Below are 7,693 nucleotides of genomic sequence, written 5' to 3' on the forward strand. Positions count from 1 at the left end.
CAGAGCTTCTCTATCCATTCGTTGGTTGATAGACACTTGGGTTGTTTCCAGCTGTGCTGTTGTGAACAAAGCCACAATAAACATGGGTGTACATATATCTGCTTGAGTGATGGTTATGGTTTCTTTAGGGTAAATTCCCAGTAATAGAATTGCTGGGGAAAATGGTATTTCTATTTACAACTGTTTGAGAAAGCACCATACTGCCTTCCATAGTGGTTGCACCATTTTACACTCCCACCAACAGTGAATAAGGGTTCCAGTTTCTTCACAACCTTGCCAACATTTGATGTCGGCTGTTCTGTTAAATTTTGCTAGTCTTACTGGGGTGAGATGATATAGTTGTTTTGATTTGCTTCTATCTTAGAACTAGAGATTTTGAACATTTCTTCATGTGTTTGTTTGCCCTCTGAATGTCTTCTTTGGTGAAGTGTCTGTTCATATGTTGTGCCCATTTTCAACTGGTTTCTTTACCTTTATCTTGTTGTGGTGCTCGAGTATTTTATAAATTCTAGATATGTCCCTTGTCTGACATGTCATTACCAAATATTTTTCCCCCAGTCTGTGTCTTCCCTTTTTACCCTGTTGGTTTTTGGATGTGAATAGGGATTTGATTCTTAGAAGGTCCTATTCATCTATTTTATCCTTTCCTGGTTGTAGATTTTCCAGGATGCTTGGAAGACTCTTTATGTTGTGGATTAACCCGAACCCACAAAGGGAATGCTTTTAATCTCTATCCATTGAGAAAAATTTTTGGTCTTGGTTTTGAATATATGCTTTTTACTATATTGAGCAGATTGTTCTCTATTACTCTTTTGTTGAGGGCAACGCTGATCTTGTTTTTACAAACTCCCCTAGATTCTGCTTTTCTGAGAATATCTTGATCTCGCCATCATAATTGATGGATAGTTTTGATGGGCTCAGTATTCTTGGTTAACAGTTGTATTCTTTTGAGTGTTTAATATATATCATTCCACTATATTCTTGCTCCTTTGGTTTCTGCTAAGAAATCAACCCTTAATCTTATTTACTTGACACTTAATCTTATTTACTCTCTCTAATAGTTTACTCTTTGTTTCCTCCCAATTGCTTTCAGAATTTTCTCCTTTTCTTTGGTTCTGGAAAATTTGACTATGATATGCCTTGGTGTTTTTCTTTTGGGGTCTGTTCCATATGGAATTCCTAGCTTCTTGTATGTATTGTTCATTTGTTCATTGTTCATTATGCCTGGAAAGTTTTCTTCTAGTAATTCTCCCACGAATTTGTGCCTTTACTTGTTTATTTCTGTTCTGAGATTCTATATGTACACATTATTACTTTTGATGGTGTCCCAGATTATTCTTAGATTTTTTTCCCTCTTTTTCCTTCATTTCCTTCATTTTTATTTTGCCTTTTGTGCTAGCAGATCAGTTATATCTTCTGTTCCACACACTGGTTCTGTGTTCCATCTCTTCAACTCTGTTCATATGTCTCTCCAACATGTTTACAGCATATGAAACATTGGTCCTCATATTCTGATTGCAGTTTCTTGTTTTTTTTCCAGAGCCTCTGATATCTTGTTTGTTTTAATCTGCATTATTTTGGATTGTATTTTTAAATTCCTCTTTGTTTCACTTTCAGAATTCTGTAGTTCTTCAAGTTTGTGTTTCATGCATTGAAAACATTCAATCATTGATCTTTTGAATTCTGTGTCATTAACCATTAGACTTTCTGGCTTCAGGAAATCCATTGATTCTGTTTTTTTAATCTATTTAGTGGGGTGACATCTTTTTTGGTTTTGTGTAGGGTGTAAGGTAGTCTAATTCATCTGTGTCATTGTTGTGGAAGAGTTTTTCATGTCAAGGGCCTTGGTATGATAATCTTGGCTCAGGAATTCACTGCTCCATAGAAGGGAAGGGCAGCTCACCTTGTCTGAATTTCTCTCTGATCTTTGACTCAAGGAAAGACTTGTTTCAATGGGAGACTGAAATGACCTTTGAATTAGCAGCCAGGCAACTACCACGCCTAAACTAGGGCCAAAGATGGGCCAAGAGTACTAAGGTGCTGGTTGGGAAGGAAACTGCTTCACCTGTAGTATTGGAGCTCCTGGCACAGGATAGCAGGGTGGTGGCAGACCATTCTGGTCTCCACATGATGGGCTAGTCTAGTATCCAAGCGACAGGCTTGTCTGGTCTCCTTTTGGTGAACTGGTCTGGTCTAGTGCACTGGCAGTGTTGGGCAGCACAGCAGGCAGCATTGAGCAGTGTGGCGGGTAGTTTTGGGAAGTGCAGCAGCATCTCAGGACCACCTTTGTAAGTGGGGCATTCAATGGGAAAGCCACTGATCTTCTCAGTGCCTTTGTCTGGTCCCTAAATTCAACCTCCTCTTATCTTGGTGATACTGTAATCTGGAAGTGGTTGTTAGAGTCACAGCAAGAGGTGTTCATCCCACATGAGGCAAAAGTAGTCATCTGGAGCCTGTAAGGCTTTTCCACTTTCATGTTGAAGTTACCTTATTGAATATTGGGTATGTGGTCTCAGGCAAACCAGAAATCCCTCTTCTCCAAGACCATGCAAGCCAGGATCCTAGATGGAAGGCAGATGCTGAGAAATTGTACTCATCTTTAACTTCATCTCAGAACTCTTAGCTCCCAGAGCTTCTCCATCAGTGACCAGTAAAATAGCACTGTTCCTTGTTATCAACTTAATAAGCAGCTTTGCTTCTCTGTTCCTCAATGATTCACTGGATGCTCTTATAACAGTGCTAGCTGTTTTATAGCCTTAAGAGACCACCTAAGTCTGTAAGGTTTGCATAGTTACATTCTGACTTCCTTGGATATTTCATTTCTCTCCTCCACTCTCTAACATTAAAGTCAACTAGACTTCATTAAGGAGGATATTTTGGGGTCATTCGTTGACAAATTGGAGGCATGAATCATTTCTTCAGAGGAATTTGCTACCTGCCTCAGTGAGAGCCTGGCAGGATGCTCTTAGCCACAAATCCTCTTTCTTGTATTCTCAGTCCAGAGTGAAACTTCTGATGTACACAGTGGTGCCTAGAGTCTCCTTCATTACAGCTGCAGCCTCCTATTATTTCCACAGGACAGCACTGGCCTTTCACCATCTGTTGCCACTGGAGCCAGAATTGTAATTGACAGAATCTCAAGAATCAGTTCTGATCTAAAAAGATCAAGTGTGAATGTAAAGTGATAGTTGGAATATATCTTGTATGCTGTGGTATGAGGAAAAAAAATGTATTTTCTCCTAAGGGCTTTGATCGTCTCCAGTTGTGGTTGTTCATGGCAATGACTATGACCTAAATTCAAACCTGACCCTCAAAATCAAACATCAAATTACCTGAGTCTTCCTTTAAACCATGCACAATTAAAAAGTAAACTCTTTTGGGAAAATCTAGCCTAGGAGCAGACCTTAATGTCACAAATGAGCACTTGGCTGTTCCTTCTTCTTTGTGGGGGACACTTGGAAATAGTACTACATGGAGGAATTGTTGAGCCTTAGCAAACTCTGCTTTGGGGCTTCAGTGAGCTCGAAAATCTTTCCCCAGATAGTTGCCTTTTCTTCATAAATACTGGCCTCACATCTCCAATTCTTAAACCACAACTAAATGTGAAGTAAAATGCTATGGCCATTCACCCTGAGCCATATAACCAATCTTATGTGAGCGACTGAATTTCTGCCTTCAATTATTTTCTCTGAAAACCGAGATTTTCCTCCCCCCCCTCTCTCCACCACTTCTCCAACACTTATTACTTCCTGTCTTTTTAAACTTTGCCACTCCTACTGGAGTGAGAAGGCATCTCAGTGTGGTTTTGATTTGCATCTCTCTTATTGCCAGTGATTTTGGACATTTCTTCATGTGTGTGTTGACCATTCAAATATCATCCTCTGTAAAAATTCTTTACATATCTTTTGCCTATTTTTTAACTGGATTATCAGTCTTTTTCTTGTGTCTAAAGATTTTTGAGGAATGGATACTAGGCAGAGGAATGAGCAAGGACTGGGAGAGGAACATTTGTACATCTTCACTTCCAGCTTAAAGGAGCTTGCTGTCCCACTGAGAGCTCCCTAGGGCTCATCTGCCCATCCTTGGAGCTGTCCTTTACACCTACCATGGTGAAAGGCTATTAGGAGCTCTGTACAGAAATGAGGAGCACTGCAGCTCTTTGGTAACCCCTCGGGGCAAAGGAAACAAGGTGAGGTGGTGAAAAAAGCAGCAGTGCTAGATCTTCCCATTTAGGTTTTGTATTAGACGGCAAAATTTATAACCTGTCAATTGCTTTTGCTTGATAATTAATTCCCTCATATGCCATTATGCATGTGGCATGCTATTGAGTGCCATCAAGTCAACTATGGGTCATAATGGCTCTACAAATAGATATCATCTTTGCCCTATCCTGTGCCATTCGCACCATCCCTGATATGCTTGAGCTCATTGTTACAGTCACTGTGTCAGTCCATCTTGTTGAGAGTTTTCCTCTCTTTTCCTGATGCTTCACCTTTCCCTGTGTGGTATCTTTTTTCCAAGGACTGGCCTTTCCTGATAACATGCTCAAAGCATGTGAGACCAAGGTGATTGCACTTCCTCCAAGACAGACTTGTTTGTTCTTTAGCAGTCCATTCTGTATTCAGTATTTTTCACCAACACCACAGTTCAAAGGCATTGATTCTTCTTTTGTCATCTTTATTCATTTTCCAACTTTCAGATATATAGGAAGCAATTGATAAGACACATTTTACTCTTTAAACTGGAATCATTGCTCACTAGCACTTTAGAGAGGTCCTTGACAACAGATTTTCCCCAATGCAGCACATATTTTTGATTCCTTGACTATTTTAACCCATGGGTTTTGATTGTGGATCCAAGTAAAATGAAAGCTGGATTCAGAAGAGCATGAAGGGTATCATTGCTGATGTCAGATAGACCTTGACTGAAAAAGAATTCCAGAAAGACATTTACTTGTGTTCAATTGGTAATGCAAAATTATGTGTGTATCATAAAAATCTGAATGATAGTGGTATTCACTGGACTTCCTTGTAAGTGTATGGATATAATACTATCACTCACAATGTTGTACTTCAAGATGGATCTAGAAATTACTTTTTTAACTATGAAAGCAACCCCATTCTTCCTCACCTTTTCATCTCCACAGTAATATATCATATGATCATCTGACTCAAAATGCCCCATGCCAGTCCATCTCATCTCTCCAATGCCTAATATGTCAATATTTATGTGTTCCATTTCTTTCTTAACAATTTCTAATTTTCCTACATTCATGGGTCTCATATTCCATGTTCCAATAACTAGTGTCTGCTTACAACTGTTCCTCTTCTTTTGTATTTCCATACTTGAAAGTGCTACCTACCCTTTCTTGTTAGTCTATGTGTGTTCTGTTGTACATAGGGTTTTCAGAGGGCTGCTATTTCAGAAGTGGATAGCCAATCCTTCCTCCTAGTCTGTCAGTATGAATCTTTAGATTTAGAGGAGTATCAGACACACAAGCAATATGTGGAGCAGTGAAAGATAAATCCCTCATATGGAGTGTCCCTGCCCTTAGCCCAGTGTCTTGACCCACTTATTTCCCAGCTCCACCCTCCACCAGGATACCCATTCACTTCTACCAAATCCCTTTGGAATTTGTGAATACCACTATCATTCAGATATATGCACCAACAACCAGAGCCAAAGAAGAAGAAATAGATGATTTCTACCAACTTTTACAGTTGGAGATTGATCGAACATGCAGTCAAGATGTGTTGATAAAAATGGGTGACTGGAAGGCAAAAGTGGGAACCAGAGAAGAAGAATCAGTAGTTGGAAAATATGGACTTGGTGACAGAAATGAAGCTGGAGATAGAATGATTGAATTTTTCACAATCAATGACTTATTCATTGGAAATATGTTTTATAAGAAACATAAACGCAGGTTATACACATGGATTTCACCTGATGGTATGCATAGGAGTAAGATCGATTACATCTGTAGAAAAAACCTCTGGAAAAGCTCAATATCAGCTGTGAAAACTAGGCCAGGAGCTGATTGTGAAACAGACCACGAACTACTCATATGCAAGTTCAAGCTGAAGCTGAGGAAAATTAAGCCAAATCCACAGGAGCCAAAATATGACTTTGATTTCATCCCACCTGAATTTCAGAATCATCTCAGGAACAGGTTTGAGGCCTTGAAATACTAATGAGCGAAGACCAGATGAGTTGGGGGAGGATGTCAAATGTATCATCCAGGAAGAGTGCAAACGGTCTTTACAAAGAAAGAAGAGGAAGAAAAGACCAAAGTGGATGTCAGAAGAAACTCTGAAGATTGCACTGGAGCGTAGAGAAGCCAAAGCAAAAGGAAGAATTCAAGATGCTAAAGAGCTGAACAGAAGATTAAAAAATGCAGCACGGAATGTTGTTGTTGTTGTTGTTGTTGTTGTTGTTGTTATGTACCGTCGAGTCATTTGCAAATCATAGTGACCCTATGTACAACAGCCCTAAAAGCTGCTCTATCCTGTGCCAATTGCATTGCCTCTGACACACCCATCCCGTATACCCCCGTCACTGAATCAATCCACCTCATAGAGGGTCTTCCCCTCCTGCGCTGTCCCTCCACCCTAGATGTCCCTTTCCAAGAACCTGTCTTTCCTTACAACATGTCCCAAGTATGTCAGACGAAGCCCCAGAATCCTTGCCTCCAAGGAGTAGCCTGGTTCAACCCTCTCCAGGCTGGATCTGTTTGTTTTCTTGGCAGTCCATGGAACATTCAATACTCTTCTCCAGCACCACAGTTCAAAGGCGTCAATTCTCCTTCTATCCTCCCTAGTCATTGTCCAACTCTCTGATGCATAACAAGTGAATGCAAAGACCATAGCCTGTATCAGGCTCACCTTAGTCTCCAGAGAGACACTATTGCTTTGGAGTACTTTAGAGTGGTCCCTAACCACATACTTTCCCATCACAATACGTTTTTTATTTCCTGCCTGCTGGTGCCAAGAGTGTTGACCATGGAGTCGAGCAAACTGAAGTTGTGAACAACCTCAATCTCTTTGGCATCCATCCTGATGCTACCGATTGGTCCAGTGGTGAGAATCTTTGTCTTCTTGACATTGAGCCTCAGTCCATACTGAAGGGTGCAGTCCTTTACCCTCTGCAGTAAGTGCATGACGTCCTCCTCGGTTTCAGCGAGCAGGATTGTGTTATCTGCATAACCCAGATTGTTGCTAGATCGTCCACCAATCCTAAAGCCACGCTTCTCCTCATAGAGCCCGGCCTCTCAGATAATCTGCTCTGCATACAGGTTGAAAAGGTATGGAGATAGGAAACAACCCTGGCATACACCCTTCCAAATTTTGAAGCATGCAGTGTTTCCCTGCTCTGTTCTGAAGACTGGCTCTTGGTCGAAGTATAGGTTTCACGTTGTTGTTGCTATTATGTGCCGTCGAGTCTCTTGCGACTCATAGTGACCCTATGTACAACAGCCCTAAACTCTGCTCTATCCTGTGTCAATCACACTCTCTGACACTCCCATCCCAATTATCCCAGTCACAGAATCAATCCACCTCATAGAGGACCTTCCCCTCCTGCGTCGTCCCTCCACCCTCCCAAGCAGGATTTCCTTCTCCAAGGACAGGTCTCTCCTCACAGCATGTCCAGAGTATGTTAGACGGAGCCTCAGAATCCTTGCCTCCAAGGGGCCACC

Source organism: Elephantulus edwardii, unplaced genomic scaffold (genome assembly GCF_000299155.1).
Source record: "Elephantulus edwardii isolate Elephantulus edwardi_28Jun2011 unplaced genomic scaffold, EleEdw1.0 scaffold00337, whole genome shotgun sequence".
NCBI classification, from domain to species: domain Eukaryota; kingdom Metazoa; phylum Chordata; class Mammalia; order Macroscelidea; family Macroscelididae; genus Elephantulus; species Elephantulus edwardii.